Source organism: Cynocephalus volans, chromosome X (genome assembly GCF_027409185.1).
Source record: "Cynocephalus volans isolate mCynVol1 chromosome X, mCynVol1.pri, whole genome shotgun sequence".
In the NCBI taxonomy this organism is placed as follows: Eukaryota; Metazoa; Chordata; class Mammalia; order Dermoptera; family Cynocephalidae; genus Cynocephalus; species Cynocephalus volans.
In genome coordinates, this window is record NC_084478.1 from 35,767,237 (window position 1) to 35,788,625 (window position 21,389).

Here is a 21,389-nt window from a genome sequence, read left to right on the forward strand (position 1 = left end):
GAGGGTTTGAGTTAAGGGCATGACCCTGACGTCTGAAGGGAACATCGACGAGGAGGGTACCACCAAATCCATCCCCTATTCTCAGCCTTGGGATACCATGTGGAGGTGAGTCGGCCCTCGTATCCTACTAGGGGGCCTCAGGAGATGTTCCAAGCCATGCCGAGGCTCAAAGGAAAGGGTGATGGGACCACCCGCCAGTGAACGGAATACAAACGATCTGAGCCCCACCCCTGCATTCATCATTTGCAGGCCCACAGCAGGGCTGTCGGACTGAGGCTTCCCCTCACTTCTTTATATTCAATCTAAAGGAGATGATATCTTTGGTGTGAGGGCACAGCCGCTGGTCAGCAGAGAAATGTATAACAGGCACTATCTGGAGCTTAGGTGAATTCCCTGAATGAGAACTGAAGCCCCAAACAGCCCATGACAGAGAGGAGTCCGCCTGGCTTTGAGCTGGGTGCCCCCTAAGAGGAATGACGGGGCGAAAAGCTCCTTCCCTTCCACCTCTGTGGTCTCAGTGAGTCGTGGCTTTGATTTGAGGTGTCCACTTGAGGGCAGCAGAATAGAGGGGGCCCAGGATTGGCAACAATTTACGGGATCATTCAGATGATGAACTGAGGGGACCCTCACCCCCCAGAACAGAAGGCCCCCCACTACCGGCTGCTGCCATCTCCTCAGTACACCCCAGGCAGTGCTGGCACCCTGCAGTCTAGAACACACTCTAAGTTCCTCCATAGGGTTGTCAGGAGACAGGCTGACCAGAAGAACAGGAGCTGGGTAGGTTTCTAGAGAAGTGCCTTCAGAGAAACCTGCGGAGGGTGCCTTTGTTAAAGCCAAGGTGGTCTCTGTCGCCGAAGATGCTCACATGATGTAATTCTCTCTTGTCCAGGTGCCTGCATCACCAGCCGTCCTGCCAGCACTCCTTCCCACTGTCCCTCACCAGAGTCATCATGCCTCGGAGACGGAAAAGTAAGCTCCACGCCAGTGAGAAAGGTGCTCAGGCAACAGCAGCGGCAGCAGAGGAGTCCCGTCCCTCCTCTTCTCTTTGTGGAGATAATAGCCAGAGCCTGCCTGCTGCTGGGTCATGTAGCAGTTCCGAGGGGCCTCAGAGAGCACCATCCACCACCACTACTTCTGAAGGCATTTCTTGCACTAGATGTGAAGAAGGCTGCAATGGCCAAGGTGACGAACGGAAAAGCACCTCTGAGGACCCACTGTCTACTAACAACTCATGCGAAGACCCTCTAATGAGGAAGGCTGTTTTGTTGACGCAGTTCCTGCTCTACAAGTATAGAATGAAACAGCCCATTATGAAGGCAGACATGCTGAAGGTTATCAACTGTAAGTACAAACACCAGTTTGCTGAGATCCTCAAGAGGGCCTCCCAACACGTCGACGCTGCCTTTGCAGTTGAGGTGGTGGAAGTCGACTTACCCAGTCACTCGTATAACCTAGTCAGCAAACTGAAACTTCCCAACAACGGGAGGGTGCGTCCTGGCAGAGGGTTTCCCAAGACCGGTCTCCTAATGATTGTCCTGGGTGTGATCTTAACGAATGGCAACTGTGCCACTGAGGAACACATCTGGAAATGCCTGAATAAGATGAAAGTATATGCTGGAAGGAAGCACCTCATCTACGGAGAGCCCCGGAAGCTCATCACTCAAGATTTGGTGAGGCTGAATTACCTAGAGTACCGGCAGGTCCCCAACAGTGATCCTCCGTGCTATCAATTCCTGTGGGGTCCAAGAGCACATGTTGAAACCAGCGAGACGAAAGTCCTGGAGCATTTGGGAAAGATCAAGGAAATCATCACCTTGGACTACTTATGTCATTATGCAGAGCCTATGGAAGATGAGGAAGAAACAGCCCCAGCCGTAGACCCAGCCAGGCATGGCATCTGCCAATGCGAGTACGGTCTCCTGGACCATTAGTCCAGCAAATGTTCTCACCCTTATTGAAGTCTGTGTTGTTGTTGGTTTGTTTGTTTGTTTGATTGTTTGTATTTTTATCACCCAGATAAGAAAATATGATATAAGAATAGGAATTTTCTTAGACACTTGAAAGAACCCTACAGTAAACTACAGTGGAGAACTAAATGTAATAGTGGGTAATACAATGGAGAAATAAAATTAAAACATAGTTAATCCTCGCTTTCCCAAATTTCTGTTAGTGTTTTGTAAAATTAAATGATTCATACTTTGTTTATCTTAGCTTATTCAAGGTAGTAGGAAAATTAAATCTGAATAAATTAGACTTCATGTTTACTGCCTCTTTTATTCAAAAACAGTAATTGAGCATCTGCTTTTTGGAAGGTTCTGTGCTAGAACTAGGGATGCTGCAATAAAGAAGACACAGCCCCCGCTCATAGAACTTTTGAGCCTCTAAGCTGCCATCATACAAGATGTTGCACTCTCCTCTGGCCTATCAGTAAAGTAACAAGAATGAGTGAGGTTGAGGGAGTTCCTTATGATGCAATCTAGTGGAAATTTCCTGAACAAGGCACTTTGGGGCATTGGAAAAATTCAAGTCTTCGGTGGGATGTAATTTTTATTTAAACTGTGAGGTGAGCAGGATGAGTTCGTGGAAGTGGTGAGCAGCGGCCATACCCTCAGATGGTGTGCTTCAGAGTTGAGAGACAAAACTGTGTAAGTTAGCGTGTTGGGGCTGTGCTAACAGAACACCGTAGACTGGGTGTCTTAAACAATAGAAGTCGATTTTTCACAGTTCTGAAGGCTGAGATATCCAAGATCAAGGTGCCAGCAGGTTCGGTTCCTGATGACGGTGCCCATCCTAACTTGCAGACAGTTGCCTTCTCACTGTATCATCACATTGAGGAGAGAGGGAGAGGGAGAAGAGAAAAAAAGAGGACATTAGGGAGGGGGGACAGAGCGGGGGAGAGACAGAGAGGGAGAGAGGGGAGAGGAGGGGGGAGATAGAGAATGGGGCGGAGCAAGAGAGGGAGAGAGACTGAGAGACAGAGAGAGGGACAGTAAGAAAAGAGAGAGAGACAGAGAGAGAGAGAGACAGAGAGAGATCTATTGTCTCCTATTCTTCTTATAGGGACCCTAATCCCAACACTCTCGCTCCAACCTTAAAATTCAACCAAACAGAATTGCCACCCAAAGGCCCCGCCTCTAAATACCACTCCATTGAGTGTTAGGGATTCAGCATATGAATTTGAGGGGGACACAAATGTTCTTTCCACTATGGAAAGCTGCTCCTACAAGTTACTTTGTGGTTATATGTAAGCCAGAGACAAATCTCTGTCTGGGCAGGAAAGAAAGTGTCCTGTGCTCTGGATTCAGTGCACGTGAACACAGTTTGCAAACTGTTTTCGTGGAAATGTGAAAGAAACTCACAGTAAAATAATTGAGATCACAATATGAGGAGAACAAAAGAGTAAAAAACGGAAATGTAAAAGCTGCTTAAATCTTCGTTGGCCTTATACCTTTTAGTATTTCTTTTAGTATAAATAAAAGATACCTGATTTATTTAGATTGTTTGAGAATGTTCTGTTCTAGTGCACTGCATATTGTCTGCTCTCTAGTGGATAAAAACCAACCAACCAACCAACAAACAAAACAAGTCTGATTGGAAGGTAGTATTGTCTGGGTTTAAAACGGTCAATATTAAATCCAGTGATCAATAAGAACCAGAATGAGTTCACTAAAACATTTTTAAAACAAGACTGCTAAATTCAAGGGACACCTGTAGGTTTAAATTGTCTCAAAAGTTTGCAAGACTTTTGACAATTTTGTTTCTCATTATATCATTATGAAAATAGAAAATAATACTGCTATATAAAAACTAAAATAATCATACGATAACTGCCATTCATTGAATACCCAATATTTCCTAATCCGTATGCCTTTTGCTTTATCTACAGTGCATACACTCCAACACGTCTCCAAGATAGGCATGACTTAGCAGACTCACATTACAGATGAGCAACTTGTGAGTTTCCCAAGCTCATGAGCTTGTAATTGACAAAGCCAGCACTAGATCCCTGGTCTGGATTCGTCTAGAGCCCACATCGTTCCAGTCATCCCAGTTTGAGCTAGATCTTGGATCTTGTAATTCATTTTTCTGCTCACCACTGCAAAGTGTATCTAAGAGGATAAAAAGGACCCTGTCCACAAATCAATTTTGTATTACACAGCTAGAGTAATAATAATGTTGAATAAACAGATGGTATATATAAAGAAAAGAAAACATCATATCTAGTGACAAAATGATCATCTACCTATGCAATGTCAGATAACCTAAAAAGATCAGGAGCTCACCAAATCATCCTGGTCTGCCCTCTCCCTGTAGAAATCAAATCTCTTCTAAGCAAAGCTATGTGACTGGCTATGTCTGGCTTTTGAAGCAAAGGAATAGATCACAATGTTTTTTCTCTGACAGCCCACCACCTGTCACGGGCCTCTTGCCTTCTGCTGTAGCTTCCCCATCTCAAATGGAGCCTAGGACAGAGAGCCATTCTCTGCAAGGTTCGCAGGAGTGAACCTGCTCAATGGTGTGCGACATTTCCCAGAAGCTTTTAATCAGAGAAAGGAGGCAAGATGAGGAACACCATAACTAAAGGCTCTGGAGATCAGTGGCCTAGAATATAGGGGTCACTAAAAAACCAGCTCCTTGCCTACTGTCAGACCTAGAGGGCCCAAGGCAGGGCTATAAGCTGTGAATCTCATTTACTCTTCAAGGTTCGCAGGGACATAAGAGCCTTTGGTAAGTGTGGCACCCTCAGGTCAGTAAGAGAGAAATCTCAGCCTGTAATAAATATCAAGATAGGGACCCTAAAGGAGAAATGAGGAACCGCTCACCCCGGAGCAGTAGGGGCCTCCTGAACTATGTATTGCTTTCTGCCTTGGTTGGCCTCTCATTTCGTCTGGTGCCCCCTAATGGTGTTTGAGGGAGGTAAAGGCCTTGAAGTGGTGGTAGTAGCCTCACTTGTGCCCAGGTACGAGATCCTAACAGGACCTACCTAGATTTAAGTTAAGGACACTGAGTGCTGATGGGTGGATTCCCCATAACAGAGGGGGCCACAGAGAGTTCCCAGGCAGAATTATCCAAAGCGTCGCACCCTGACATTCCCCCTCTGGTTTCTTAGGAAGGTGGAAGCCCCGGTCTGAGGCCGGCAGGCTCAGGTCAGTAGAGAGGCGTCCCACGTCCCACACCGAGTCAAGGACAGAAAGCTGAATGAGGACTGAGGGAACCACCAATTCCAAAAGTGTGCAGTCTTATACAATTCTGACCCTGCTGTCATTCCTCAGAAGACCCCAATAGCCAAGGGCAATTGTGGTTCCTGTTGACTTCTACTTTGGAGATTCCGGAAAGGTGATGGCCTTGGTGTGAGGAGCGTGGCCTCAGGTCAGTGGAGAGTGGAGTTCCAGGTCTGTCTGTTCCGGAGTCAAAGTGAGACCATGTTTGAGGAGAGTGGGGGCCACTCACCCGAGAACAGAGGGAATGCACCATGTTCTGCCTCTGCTGTCAGCCCTAAGAGGCGCAGGGCAAAGCTAGCAGGCTGAGGTGCCCCCTCATCTCATCTGAGAGTGGTCTCAGGGTTGTGAAGCCCTTAGTCTAATGGGAGCAGCTCCATTCAGCCGAGGGTGGAAAACTAGTCCTTTAGAGGACTGAAATTGAGGGCCGGCCCGTGGCTCACTTGGGAGAGTGTGGTGCTGATGGCACCAAGGCCGCCGGTTCGGATCCTTGTGTAGGGGTGGCCGGTTGGCTCACTAGGGAGAGCATGGTGCTAATGACGCTGGGGCTTGGGTTGGGATCCCCTTCCTGGTCATTTTTGAAACGAAAAAAAAGAAAAAAAAAAAAAAAAAAACAGGACTGAAGTTGATGACCCTAAGTGAGGATGATGTTACCCTTCGCAGAACAAATGTGGCCACACAGAGCCCTGGCACTGATATCTGTCCTTGGCAGACCTGGAAATGCTGGACTGATGAGCCCCGTTCACTTCCCTTTTGGCCATCTCAAGGATGTGAGGCACTTGGTCTAAGGGGCCAGCCTCAGGCTTGCACAGGGAGGAATTCCAGGTCATGCCAAGGGCCAAGCTGAGGAGCCTGAGGACTGAAGGAACCACTCAAACCGTATAAGCAGGAACATCACAGAATCCTTCTACTGTCAGCAATGGGTGAGCACAGGCAGCTCTACCCAGATGAGTCAACTCTTACACCCTCCGGATAGTCTCGAGGAAATAAAGGCCATAGCATAAGGGGATAGGACTCTAGGTCATATGAGTTTTCAGTGCAAGGACCCTGAGTGAGGACTGAGGAGAGCACCCAACCCCGAAAAGACAGGAATCCACAAAGTCCTGCCCCTTTCTGACCTGGGAAGGCCCAGGAAGGGGTAACCACATGTGTCACCCACTCACTTTCAGTTCTGGAGGACTCAGGTCACTGTAGGGTAGAGGACCAGACCCTGACTCAGGGAGAATTAAAAGGGTCACCAACCCCAGAACAGTGGAGTCACATAGAGTTTTTCCCCTGCTGTTAGCTCTCAGAATACCCAGACAGTTGTGGATGGATGTGATGCCCTCTGACTTCCATCTCTGAGGACTGTGGGGGGTGAGGATCTTGGTCTGAGGCTGGCTGAGTCAGCATTGGGAAAATTTCCAGATTGTGCCACCGGTCTGGGTGAGGGCCCTGAGGAAGGAGTGGAACAAAAAACTCCTAACAATGGGGGAGGCACGTAATGTCTCCCCTACCGTTAGTCCTTGGAGATACAGGCATAGATGACACGTGGAGCAGAGGCAGCCCTCAATTCCTCCTCAGGATGACAGAGAAATGAGGGCCTTGTTCTGAGGCGGACAGTAACAGGCCAAGAGAAGGAGGAATTTTAGTCCCTCCTACGAGTCACACTAGGAAGCTCACCTTCACAAGGCCAGACCTTGCCTGCCACAGCTCTCTGTCTTGAGGGGCTACAGGCAGGTGTGGCCAAATAAAGCTGCCCTCGCTTCCCTCTGTTGGGTCTCAGAGAGTTCTGTACCTTACCATGAGGGGATGTCCTCAGGTCAAAGAAGAGAGGAGCTACAGGCCTTCTCAGTAGCCAGAAGGAGAAACCTGAGTGAATGCTTAGGGGACCAAAACTTTCCCTCCCAGTAGAGGGGACACCAAGAAATCCAGCCCCAGTCCTGCCTTCGGCACTTAAAGAGCCAGGGCAGGGCTGTCAGCCAGAGGCTCTGACATTGCTTCTTTATATTGGGTCTAAGGGAAAGATCCTTAGTCTTAAGGTGAAGCCACCATGGAGTGGAAGGGTGGGTCCCAGACCCACGGGGAGCCAAGATAAGAACTCTGAATAAGAATGAGAATCCAGCGATCCCAGAACACACAGGGTCCCAAGAGTTAACAGCCCTGGGTAAGCCCTGGCAGAGATGGTGGGCTGAGAAACACCTTCACTTATTTTTCGTGGGTTCCAGGGAGCTTTGAATTGTCATCTTTATTGCAGCGTAGGAAAAAGGTCCCTGGCCCTGTCAACAGTTGGCCTGACGATTCTGAATGTGAACTGAGAGGACTCCCCACCCCAAAACGCAGGGAGCTCCATGACCAGCCCCTGTTCTCAGCCCATAAACCCCAAGCTGAGCTGGCAGCCTGCAGCCTGAGACTCACTCTAAGTTCCTCCACGGGGTTATCAGGGGACAGGTTGACCAAGGGAACCCTCTGGCTTCCTAGAGCAGTGCCCTCCCAGAAATCTGCAGAGGGGGCCTTGATTAAAGCCAAGGTGGGATCTCCCTGCTGAAAGTGCTCACACCATCTCCTTCTCCCTTCTCCAGGTGCCCGCATTACCAGCCGTCCTGCCCACTCTCCGGTCTGCTGTCTCTCACCACGGTCCTGCCTCAGGGTCGGAAGAGTATGCTCCGTGCCCATGGGAAATGCCACTGGGGTCTCAAGGCCCACTGAAGGAGAGAAAGAAGAGTCTCCCTTCTCGTTCTCTCCTGTTCTGCCTGGTACTCCTCAGGGCTCCCCTGCTGCTCACGTGTCCCAGGAGTCTCAAAGAGCCTGTCCGTCACCACTGCTTCTGCAAGTATTTCATGCATAAGATCTGATGAAGCTGCCAAGAGCCAAGATGAGGAAAGACCAAGCACCTCCCTGGCAGCACCCTCCACCCAGAGCTCATGCAGAGACCTCCTAATCAGGGTCACAAATGGTTGGTACAATTCCTGCTGGAGAAGTATAAAATGAAAGAGCCCATTACAACAGCAGCATTGTCAACAGAAAGTGCAAGGGAAATTTCCCTGAAATCTTCAGGAGAACCTCCGAGTGCACAGAGATTGCCTTTGGCCTTGAGCGGAAGGAAGTTGACCCCAGCGGTCACTTCGATGCTCTTGTCAGTGAACTGGACCTCCCCAACAATGGGAGTCTGAGTGTTCATAAGGTGTTGCCTAAGACCCGTCTCTAATGATGCTCCTGGGTATGATCCTCATGAAGGGCAGCTGCATTAGAGAGACGAGATCTGAGAATTTCTGAATAAGATTTGGGTATATACTGGGAGCGCGACTTTATATATGAAGAGCCCAGGAAGCTCATCACCAAAGATTTCCTGTAGGAAAAGTACCTGGAGCAGTGGCAGGTGCACAAGTGTGAACCTCCACGCTATGAATTCCTATGGGGTTCAGGAGACCAGGCTGAAACCAGCAAGGTGAAAGGTCAGTGCTTTTTGGCCAGAGTCCATGATATCGTCCCCAGTGTCTTCTCGTCCCTTTGGAAAGTGGCTTTGAAAAAACCTACGTGCAGCCAGGTTTTGCATTAATGCGACGGCCAGTGCAACTTTAAGGGCCCAACAGTTTCTCCAATGGCACGAGAAGGCTGAGGGAGATTCTCCACCCTTAGTTGAAGAAAGCAGTTAATGTTCTAAGTAATAGAGGACCCAGGCCGGACTGGAAAGACTGCAGTGTACATCTTCATGTTCCGGTTCTACATGATTAACTTTTTTGGGTCGTTATTTTTCAAATATTGTTTCCTTTACTTATTGACTTACTTAATTACAAACCTATTTTGCAAGTTGCATCTAAGCCTGATTTGCTATTTTCATACCATTTTATTAATGCAACATCTTTGTACACACAAAGGTCTTCTTGTTTTATTGCAGGCGACCAGATTTCCAACTGCTCTTTTGTGCATAAGAAACCTCATCAGAGTATAAAATAGAAGAGCACTGTAGACAAATAATATTCTGTGAGGTCCAGGAAGCCCCATGTTTTCAAAGATGAAAAATACAGGTTTTTCTAGATGAATTATCAGTTACGCGATTAGAGATTCTTTGGGGGACTGGATAAAGTGCCTCTCATCTGCCTTCTGTTCAAAACTCTTAGAGCTTTTGAACTCCGCAATTGTAAGCTCATCAGCAGGCAGGAGACTTACCTATCCCACTATCTTAACACAGAACTCGAGTTCCTCTTCTATCATAACTGCAATAGCCAAAGGAGAGCCCCAGAAGAAAGGTTAGGAAAACATACACTATATATATATATTTTTTTTCCACTCCCTTTCTCCCATCTTACAAAGCATTTTGAGTACGGTAATCATCTGGGGAGTACGTAACTTCTAGGATATTGGTATGATTTCGAAAACAACACAAAATATCTTTCACAACACAATATATAACCCTTGTAATCTCTTATTTACAGAATCTATAAGGCTGTGTGGAATGAGATAATTTAAATGCTCAAATTCTTCCTTAGACCGTTGCGTAATTATTAGCAGGTGTGATGCCACCAGGTATTGTGAAGCAAGTTCCAGTCTGAGCCATGGAGGGTGTTACGGCACCAGGTGAGAGGGTAACCGCATTATGGAGATTCTTGAAGGGCAAAGGGGGAGAGGCTGAGACGTGTCAATTTCAAGGGTTAACTTGCCAGAAACCTCAGGGTGATTTTCCAGAGCAGAGAGCCCAGCTTTCTGCCTCTCTCACTACAGGAACTAACCCAGACAAAAGAAATCAGATTTCCAACTGCTCTTCTGTGGTCGGGGGAAATGGAGACACAGACAGATATGACCCAGCACATACATGCCTACTGCCTTTCTATGTGGCTCTGAGCTCCCAGGGCCTCAGCCTGCCCACAATTCCATCAGAGTCACTTTGAGCACCTTCTCGGCACAGACCAAGGGTTCACTACTCCCTAAAGAGATCAGGCCCAAGACAGATCCCCTTCCAGATGCGGAATGGGTCCTGCTTACTTTAAGTGCTTCCTCCACCTCAATACTGTCCATCTTACCCCATAAAATAACAATGGCACGGGACTTTGGTTTTCATGTTTTAGCACATGACGGAGGAAGAAAGGCACATTGAGAGGTTACAGAATGTCTCTCCATGAGGTATAGAGATCTGGCCCAGCCTACATATCTAAATGGGGTGGGGAGGAGGGGGATAATTTCCTAGTAGATAGATCCTTTCTCCTGCCTCCCAAACTCTCCTCAAATTTCACCCTGAAATGCCAGTTTACGAAAAGGAAACAGTAATCTAACTTTCTGTATTAAGGGACAGGGCAGTAGACGTGGGACCATGGGGACCGACGGGGACCTGCAGAGACTGGTGAGGGAGAGGCTGGTTTGAAAGCTCTCTCCCTGGGTGGGATGCTGTCTTCCATTCAGGCCCAGTCACTTTCAAGAAGCCCTTTGGTTTGCTGGCGATCCAACCGTACACCTGTGGATTGTTAGCTTTGTAAATATGCTTAGCTCCTAAGAGCAATCTGGGGCCATCATGATGAAAAATTTAAGAGTGTGAATCAGCAAGGCAGTTATTAGCACCAGGTGAGAGTAACTGAAGTCTCTTTTCGAAAAATCACACTAGGAATTTTTCCAAATCCATTGCTCAGCCTCTAAGGCTTAGGATCTCAGCCTTATGCGTATTTCTATTCTCGCTCCTTAGCGATACTCTAAAGTTTGCCTCACTTACCCAGATGCACAGAGGTAAAAACATTTATCTGAAAGCATATATCTTGGTTTGTTCCTCTGAAACACATCCCTATCTGATTATCCTTTCCCTGAATCCTACACAACCTGAAACTCTCAGGTCAGCTTCACTCAAACCTCCCAATGTCTCCATCACCATGAAGTGTGTCTTTCACCAGAATTTCTCTGCTGGTATTGAGCAATTCTCCACAACACTAATTTTTGGGGATTCACTGTGAAATCTCACAAGCCAAAGGCCTCTGTTTCACTAGGCAAGCCACCACGAATAAAGGTATCTACCGGAGGGAAAAATGATACAGATTTACCAAAAGACCAGTTGTCAAAATGCTGAGGTGCACAAAGGAGAGAGAGAGTTTGTACCTACACGGGAATTTGCATTCGGTGTAAGATTTTAGTTTATGGAGAGCCAAAGACCTCAGGAAGGAGGACTGGATGATGAGCAGATGACTTTTTTCCCCACAAATGATCAAAGCATATTAAGTTAGCTTAAAAGGAGACAAATTTGCAAAGAGGGTTTCAGGCAGCCTTGAGAAACTAGTGTCCAACCTCTTGCTTAGCCTCAAACAAACCACCCAGTTTAGAAAGAGGAGAAACAACCCACTTGCCCAAATATCTTCAAAGGATGCCTAGCATCAGTCACTTTTAACGTCATTTCATTGATCATAAGAAGAACTCAGAGGTCACGGAAAACATGTATTAAGATGGTCATTCATGATTACTATGGCTTGAATGTGTCCTCCAAAAGGCATGTGTTGGCAACTTAATCCCCAATGCAACAGCGTTTGGAGGTGTGTCTAATGGGAGGTGATTAGGACCTGAGGGCTCCACCCTCATGAATGGGTTAATGCCATTATCACGCAAGTGGGTATAAGTGGGTTTGTCATTGCGGGAGTGGGTTCCTTATTTTAAAAAACACAGTTGGCCGTCGTCTTGCTCTCTCTCTCTCTCTCTCTCTCTCTCTCTCTCAGTGTCCTGTTCTCGCGCCCTCTCTTGCCCTTCCATCTTCCACCATGGGATGGCGCAGCACAAAGGCCCTCGCCAGATGCCAACTCCTCAATCTTGGACATCCCCACCTTCAGAAGTGAAAGAAATAAATCACTGCTCTTTATATGTTACACAGATTCAGGTGTTCTGTTACAGCAGCAGAAAATGGACTAAGTCACCAATCCACTGTGATGATCTGCTCTGTGGTCCTGGAGATGAGGTCATAAAATTAAATAAATAAATAAAAATCCTTGAAGAGCATCTCCAAGGTTTGCTCTAGTCAGTTTCAAGTGGGTGCATTTGGTATGCTGTAATCTCCAACAAAGTAAGAAAATTTTTATTTCCAACCAAGATATGAGAGATTAGGCAAAGTATCTTCAAGTCAAACTCATTTTCCTATTAAATATATTTGGGTTAAAATGAAGAACTGAGATTTTGACATGGTGAGTATCAATAATCTCACTGAACAGAGCAGGTTATTTCTTACTGCCTGAGTTGGTACCGAGGGGCCCTTCCTACTTGACAGCAGCCAAGAAAAGAAGCCAGGGTCAAAACACTAGGAGTGTCTTTTAAAATGGTCCTACTTACCTGGAAAGCCATTACATCGAAATGATTATAAAACACAAACTTGATCTTTTTTTAAAACGTCAACCAACGTAGTTCACAGAGTAATTAAATCCCCAAATGAACACAGGAAACTGATTCCCCACTAACTTAGGGAATACAGAGAATACAAACTGTTATCAAGTAGGGCCAAATCTCCATACACATATGCAAGAGGTTTCCGAACGCAAAGGGTAGAAGAGGTGACAGGATCCAACCACTGCCTATAAGGAGCCAAATTTTAGCCAACAAGACTGGGCCGGGGCGGGGGGGGGGGGGGGAACGGTGTGTATTCACTGTCCCCAGTGATGAACCACAGCTCGTCACCAGGGAACAGATGTTAATCGGGAGAAAGAGAAAAAGAGAGGACTGTGATCCACTCCTGACTCCACCACAAGAGAGGGAAGAGATAGTAAATGGAGATAAAGGAGAAAAAAACAGGGATACAAATGGATAGTCTTGGAGAGGTGGCCACGGAGAAGAAATAGACATGTTTTAACACCATTTGCAAATAATGGATTTACCAAAGAAAACTGTCACCACTATGGAAGTTACGGCAGGGCCTGTGTGCCCCCCACTTCTGTATCTATCCAGTGCTATATATTAAACAACTAGAAAACTCAGCCCACGGCTCCTCAGCAGTCAAGGGCTGCCGCATGAACTGTCAAAGCATATTTCTCCTCTATGGGCATCTCCCAGGCAAGGTTGGCCTAAAGTTTATGGCAACGCCAAGCATGGCAGGTGGCCAGCCAAGCACATCATAGATATTTGCTGGAGACTTGGGCTTCAGAATCGAGGAGGCAGGTGATGATTTCTAAAAAGAAGGACAGAATAAAGAGAGAAAGAAACAAACAAACAAGCAAATAAATAGAAAGAAAGACAGAGTGGAGAGTATCTGGAGCTTAAGATGTCTTCAAAATTCCTCAGAATGAGCTTGTAGCTAGCAAGAAAAAAGAGGCAAGGCAAGCCTCACACCTCATCACAAAGAAGCCAGCAATTCTAGAAGCCAGAAAAGGGCGTTTAGCAAGACTCTCCTTACCTGCATTTGGAGGAAAAATAAATAAATAAACAGAAAAAAGAATAACAACACTTGAATAGTTGGCGATTGGGGGTAAAAGGAAGGGGTGGGAAGGAACACAAAGTACTCCCCGTTTATCTGTTTGTTTTGAGGTTAACATGAAATGGTCCCTCCATGCCAGCAAACCCAGGTCCTGTTCAAAAAAGACTCTAAAGGAAAACATTTGCAGGGTAGGTATGATGAATGAGTGGCAGTTAAGTTACACTGTCATTTAAGCTACAGCTTATGAACACTTAAGGTCAAAGGACGAAGGTCACCCCACAGAAATCAGAGCTCAAATAAAAGGGAAAAAAAGTGAAATACTCACAGGAAGACAATAATATATTTCTAAAAGCTTGGAAAAGTGTAAGATAACATGAGGTGTTTGAATAATTCAAAATAAACTATTTACACATTCCCCCACGTGTCCTTTACATGAAAACATGCATAGATATCAAGTTTCAAAGAAAATTGTCCGACGTATTGCTTTATCGCCTTCTAATTGTTTCTTTACGTATGCACTTCATTTCAGAACCTAAGACTATAAATCCTACGGACCACGCGTTTATTGTTGTTTATGGGGTTTATAAGTTAGAGTTTTGACATTATACAATTTGTAGAGAAGTTTGATCATTTTTTATAACCTAGAACATGGTAACGTGACAAAGGAACAGGGATTTTCATGGATCTGGAAACAAATCCTGCCGGCAAATCCCTACAGTCAAAAAAAAAAAAAAAAGAGAAAATGATAAGTAAGTGTTGGTTTGGTTGTGTTGTTATTTTAGATTTTTGTTAAACTAAGAGACATATACCTGTATTTTCCTAACTTATTCAAGACTGTGGGATAAATTAAATCATAATAAATCAGACATCTTGCTCCTGTGTCTCTTATTCCCCAACCATTAATTTAGCATCTCTTCTTTGGAAGGCCTCATGCTAGTACTGAGGATGGTAAGAAAAAGACTTAGCCACTGCCCACAGAGTTTGAGAGTCAGGCTGCCATTGTAAAAGACGACGGTGAGAATCGAGGATCTAACTAAATTACAACTATGATGAAGGGGTGAGGAAGAGGGGAGGTCCCAGATGAGAGCAATCAAGTTGAAATACCTTGAAGCAAGGCAGTCTGAAGCTCTGGGACACTGCAATTTCTTTAAAGAAAGACATTTCAAGTTAAGCGGGATGGTGGGCTAGGTAAGGCTGTGAGAACTGTGAGCAGGGGGACAGACCCTCAGAGTTTAGAGACTAAAAGTTGGGAAGGAAAACTGTTCCTAACAATGACTTTGGAACTGTGGGTAAACCAGAGGGAATCTCCACCTGGGCCAGGGATGGTAAGTGTCCTGAACTCTTGACCCAATGTAGGTGACCAGAGTGCACAAGCAAGGTGTTTTCTGCACTATATCTCCAGACTGTTTCTGAGAAATAAGGGTGATACTCCCTTGAAATGAGATGTCAAGAACCATTGTGCCAGTATTCTTTGTCCGGGGGTGGGAGAGTCAGAGCCCACTGCTTAAAAGGACATTGGTATAATTAGATTATCTTGAGTGTAACTCGTAAAATTCTCAAGGAGGGCTTGATTTCAGGTGGTGATGAAATGAATAAAAATTATGGTGGTTTGAATGGAAAGGGGCCAGGCCCCCCAGATGCTTCATCTCAGCGTTCAGAGACTATGCCAGGTATGGGAAACTGTGCCTAATAGTTACTTTGCAATTCTACGCACACCAGAAAGGAATCCCCATCTGCAGTAGGAGTGGAAGGCTTCCCATGTGCATGTGCCAGTGCAGGTGCATACAGTGCACAAACTGGGTGTTTTGGGTACGTGATGTCTAGGGAGATTCTGGGAAATAAGAGTGACACCACCTTGAGATAAGATGCCGAGAAGTCACACAACTGACATGCTTGTCGTTGGCTAGGACTAGCCAGAGAACACTCCATTAAAAGGGCATTTTAATTAGATTATTTGGGGTGTAATTGTGAAACTCTACGGGAGGGGTCGATTTTTAGTGATGATGACATGAATGGAAAAAGGGGTGGCTTGGAAGGGAAGGCACCTGCGAGGGAGGTTGTCGGTCCTCGACACAAAACAGGAACCTTGAGTGGCCTCCAGCTAGAGAAGACAATCACACACTCAAAATACATAAGGGATACTGTAGTGGGGACACACTATTTATGCTCAGCAGCATTTGAGATAACGGTGATTTCTATGTCATTTGGAGTTGCATACTCTCCAATGTATTCTGGAAGTGACATTCTGTGAGGGAAGGTTGTTATCATCTTGGATCAAAATAAACTTGGTAATTCATTAAAGACCCAACCTTTGCCCAACACTGTGCCAGGTGTTTCATACGCATTGCGTATATGCCTATGTCCTTCCTGATAGGATTTATCAGATTTATTTCGCAGATGAAGAACTTGAAATCTTCTCAGATTCACAAGGCTCGCAAGTGACATAGGCCCTGTACTAGACCCCGGCTCTGAATTCCTCCAGAGTCCCCACTGGTCCCCACTCCCAGCCTCAGGCATACCTTTTGTCACTAATTTATTTTTTGCTTATTACCTCAAAATGTATTACAGGTGATAAAATAGTGTACCCGAAGTACTGTTTTGGAATACATAGCCCAAGGGGTAAGCAATAAAAATACCAAAGTAAATGTGAGGTGGGAAAGGAGAAAGGAGTTATTTGTTGACAATTTAATGATCTACAAAATCACCTTCGGTGAAACTCAAAAGATTGGAGGCTCACAAAATCATTTGGCTTAGTCCTTCCCTAAAGAAAGTAGATATATTTGAAGAAAAGTTAATAAGTGGCTATGTCTGGCTGGTGAAGCAAAGGCATAAATCAGCGTGTGTGTGTGTGTGTGTGTGTGTGTGTGTGTGTGTGTGTGTATGTGTGTGTGTGTGTGTGTGTCTGGTAGCACGACACCCGTCCTGGGCTCTCTGCTTGTGCTTTGGCCTCGCCATCTCACATCACTCCTGGGACACAGCCTTTCCTCTGCAAGGTTTGCAGAAGGGAAACCAATCAAGAGATTGAAGTGATATGGCATTTTCCCCGGAAGCCTCTCATAGAAGGTACACGGACCAAGATGAAGACTCTGATGAATGAGAACTGAAGAGGCTAATACCCCATAATAAATGCAGTCACAGAGAGACCAGCCTGTGTCGTCTCTCAGACCTAGAAGGCTGAAGCAGGGCTGTCAGGCTGAGTATTTCCTCACTTATTGTACAGGCTTATCAGGAACATGAGAGCCTTGGTGTACATGAGTAACCCGACGTTGAACGAAAGAGGAAATCCGGGGCCTGCAAGGAGTCGAGGTGAAAACCCTGAGCGAGGACTGAGGGCACAGCCCTAGCCTGAACAGAGAGAGCCCCAAGGAGCCTGATTCTCGATGTCACCCCTGGAACGGCGCAGATGGGTTCCCTCATGTAGCATTCCCTGACTTCTCCTTCTAGGGCCTCAGGGAATCAGAACCTTGATCTGAGGCTATGAGACCTAGGACAGAGGAGGGAGGTGCCCCATGTCCTGCCAGGAATCAAATGCACAGATGTGCATGATGACTTACTGGACGACAACCCGCAGAAAAGTGAGGTGGCACAGAGCCTGCCCCTGCCATAATCTCTGGGAGGCCTTGGGCAGGACTGTCAGGCTGACTTCTGCGAGAAGGGTCTCAGGGATGTGAGGGCCTTGCTGTGAGGTGAGCGTCCTCAGGTCAGCAAGGGAAGGATCCCCAGGCCCTGCCAGTAGTAAAAGGGAGGTTCCCCAGTGAAAACTTGGGATGTCCTCCACCCTCAGAACTGAGAGGACCACACAGACCTCCGACCTTGCTGGCAGCCCTGGGATACCTGGGCATTTTTGACATGATCAGACACACTCACTTTCCCCTAGGATGTCACAAGTGGTTGAGGGGCTGTGTCTAAGGATTATGGCCTAAGGTCAGTAGTGGGAGGATTTTCAGGTTTTTCCAGAGGCCACCGTGAGTACCGTGACGACTAAAGGAAACATTCACCCCATAAGAGTGGGGGCACCACAGAATTCATCCGTATTCTCGTCTTCGGGAGTCCTAAGACAGGTATGTTCAGATGAGAAGGCACTTATACCTCCGTAGGGAAGGTCTCAGGGACATTTTGTCCTCAGGATGAGGGGACAAGCTTCAGGGACGGGGAGAAAATTGTTCTAGGCCATGCAAGTGGTAAAAACAAGTAGTGAGGAGGCCATCTACCACTACACAGAAGGGATACCAAAGAATCTTGCTCCACCCTGGTTTTAGCCCTTGAAGACACTGGGCAGAGTTCTCAGCTGAAGCTTCTCACTGCTTATTTACATCAGGTCTATGGGAGGTGATATCCTTAGTGTGCAGGTGCAGCCACCATTCAAATGGAGGGATTGTGTGTCCCATGTCCTGTGTGCCAGTGTGAGGACCCTGAGTGAGGACCCAGGACACGAAAAAGACCAGGACAGAAAACTCCTCACTGGGCAGCCAGCACTGGGGCTGCTGGACAGGATTAACAAGACGAGGACTGCCTTCGCTTCCTTCCTGTGTGTTCCAGATCCTTTTGGGGACGCCAACCAAAGAGTAGCAGAGGGAATTGTTTATATGATCGCTGTTAGTTGTCATGATGGTCTTGAAGTTCATAGAACACAAACCCTCAACTCAAAACACTGACAGCCCCTGCCCTCACCTCAGTATACCTGGGGCAGTGCTGACAAGCTAAAGCCTACTGGTCACTCTAACTTCCTCCACAGGTTCCCCAAGGGACAGACTCATCAGGAGAACAAGACCCCAGAGAGATCCTGGCGGAGTGCCCTCACAGGAGGCTTCCTTGTAGCCTTCGTTGTAGCCACGGTGGAATTCCCATTGTGAAGTTGCACCCTCCCTGTCATCGTCCCTCCTTCAGTGGGCCCTCACCATCTGTTCTGCTACCCGCATGCCTGCTTGCTGGCCCTGAGCATAGTCATCATGCCTCATGGTCAGAAGTGTAAGCGCCACACCAGTGAGACATGCCACCAGGCCCTAGGTTATTTCCAGGGTCATGGGGGAGCTCGGGCCAGGGCCGCAGTGAAAGAAGAAGAGACCCACCCCTCTTCCTCTCCTGTTCTCAGGGATATTCCCTAGAGCTCAGCTGTTGCTGGGTCAGGTAGCACTTCCCAGGAACCTCGGGGAGCACCATCCACCACCACTACCTGTGCAGATGTTTTTGACGCAGGATCTAACGAAGGGGATAACAGCAAAGATGAAGAATATCCGTGTTGCTCAGAGGCCTCAACCTTCGATGAGAGCGTATGTACGGATTGTCAGACTGTGAAGGTGGGTTTGTTGGAGGAGTTCCTCTTATACAGGTACAAAATGAAACAACCCATTTATGAACGCAGAGCTGCGGATGATTATTGATGTGAAGCACGAGGAGCAGTTGCTGAGATCCTCAAGACGGCTTCTGAGCAAATTGAGGTTGTTTTTGCAGTGGATGTGAACGAAATCGACTCAACCAGTCACTCGTATGACCTTGTCAGCAATCCAAAACTCCCCAGCAATGCAAGAATTCATGCTGGTAGAGGGTTACCCAAAACACGTCTCCGGATGGATCTCCTGGGTGGGATCTTTGTGAAGGGCAACTGTGCCCCTGAGAAAGACTTCTGGAAATTCCTGAATAGGATGAGAGTATATGCTGGAAGGAAGCACTTCATCTATGGAGAGCCCAGGAAACACATCACCCAAGATTTGGTGAGGCTGAAGTTCCTGGAGTACCAGCAGGTGCCCAACGGTGATCCTCCACGCTATGAATTCCTGTGGGGTCCAAGAGCCCAAGCTGAAAACGGAAAAGTGAAAGTTCTCGAGTCTGTGGCCAAGGTCCATGATATTGTTCCTAGTGCCATCTCAACACAGTATGAAGAAGCTTTGAGATTCGAGAAAGAGATAGTCCGGGCCAAAATTGCAGCTGGGCCTGGCACTAACGATGTGGCCCGGCATATGGCACCACCACGTCCAGGAGCTTCTCCCACATCTACTGAAGTCTAAGGTTTCTCTTTTTCTTTGTCATCCTGACAAAAAAGTATGACATTACAGTAGGGATTTTTGGGGGAATATGAAAGAACCCCACAAAAAAACACTGGCCATAACCGAATAGAAACAAAATAAAACACGGTCATTCCCGGTTTCCCTCATTCTCGTTAGTGTTTCTTTTTTGTAAAATTAAATTATTTATACCTTGATATGGTTAGCTTATTAAAAATTGTAGCAGAAACAAAATCTCAATAAGTTAGACCTCTTGCTCACTCTCTCTCTTATTCACCAAACAGCAACTGAGCATCTGCTCTTTGGAAGGCTCGGTGCTAGCAGTGGGGATGCTGATGTGAAGACCCGGCTTCTGCCAATAGAATGTTAGAAGCTGGAAGCTGAAATCAAAAAGGAGATTGTTGATATACTCCTTTGGACTTACAGGCAAGAAAAAAGAATGGGAGAGAAGAGGGGTGTTCCAAGAGAGTGCAGTAAGTACAAAGTCTCTGAGGCCAGGCCGTTTGATTGTCGGGAAATGAGAAATTAATCGATATGATGTAACTCTGAAAATTAATGTGCATAGTGCAGTAGATGAGACGGTGGGACTGTTGAGTAGAGGCCAGAGCCTCAGAGGATGTGGCTCAAATTCAGGGGAGAAATGCCTTGAATGGGAAACTGCACGGAAGTGTAAGTACTAAAATTAAGGCCCAACAATCCATGCTGCCTTGACATGAGGCAAAACCAGTGGGGCCTCGAATGGCCTAACTTCAAGTTGTCCTCTGTACACTGCACTTGCACATAAGGTCCCCTAGCAAAGAACCATTTTTACCCAAGGGGACCAGGCACAGATCTTCCTTATTCCACTCCCTATTGGTGGACATATTTAAGCAAGCCACTCACATTCTCCCATGGGCACTGGAGACCACCATTTCCGCTTGATCTCCACGTCCAGCCTCCCACACACTCCACTTATTTAGTCTGTTCCTAAGTGCAACCCTCATGATGCCCTGTGTGACAGGTGGAGATCTTCTCCCTCAGGCTGTGAGTGTATGAGAACATGTGATTACCTGCTGTCTGCCTCATCTCTCCGGTGTCCAGGGTTCTGCCTTTGGATAACAGAGAACCGGAGTGTGGGAATTCCTTCCTCGCCAGTGGAGCAAACAGAAAGGCATCAAAGCATGCTCTTATGGATTACTTTAGCATCAGAGATAATCCAGAAAATATCTCTGTTTAGGCCAATGTGTTAGTTTCTTAGGGCTGCCATAAAAATCACCATAGACGGGGTGGCTTAAACATGTGAAATTAATTTTCTCACACTTGTGGAGACTGGAAGTCCAAGATCAAGGTGCCTGCAGGATTGGTTTTCCCTGAGGCCTCTTCCCTTGGTTTGCAGAAGACTGCCCACTTGCCGCCTATTCACATGGTTGTCTCCTTATGTGTGTACATCCCCGGTGTTTCCTTCTGTGTTCTTAGAAAGATGTTTGTCTTGTTGTCTTAGGGCTCACCGGAATGTCTCATTTTAAATCAGTCACCTCTTTAAAGAACTGATCTCCAAGTATAATCATGTTCTCTGAGGTACTGGGGGTTAGGACTTTAGCATATAAATTTGTGGGGACACAATTTAGCCCACATAGGCATTGATGGATTTTGGATGTGTTGTCCCCTCCAAAACACATGTGGAAATTTGATCTCCAATGTGGCTGTGTTGGAAACCAATTGAGACATTGGGGCCGATTCCTCATGAATGGAATAATGGTCTCCCTGGGGGAGGAGGAGTAGCGAGTGAGTCCCGCTCTATTAGCTCCTGTGAGAGCTGCTGGTTTAAAGGACCCGGGCACCTCC

General features: G+C 46.6%; 2 pseudogenes; both read left to right on the forward strand.

The window, feature by feature from the left end:
• Positions 1-19: 19 nt before the first annotated feature.
• Positions 20-8,406, forward strand: LOC134367860 (melanoma-associated antigen B5-like; annotated as a pseudogene).
• A 2,100-nt stretch (positions 8,407-10,506) lies between these two features.
• On the forward strand, positions 10,507-19,504 carry LOC134367861 (melanoma-associated antigen B5-like; annotated as a pseudogene).
• Positions 19,505-21,389: the final 1,885 nt, after the last annotated feature.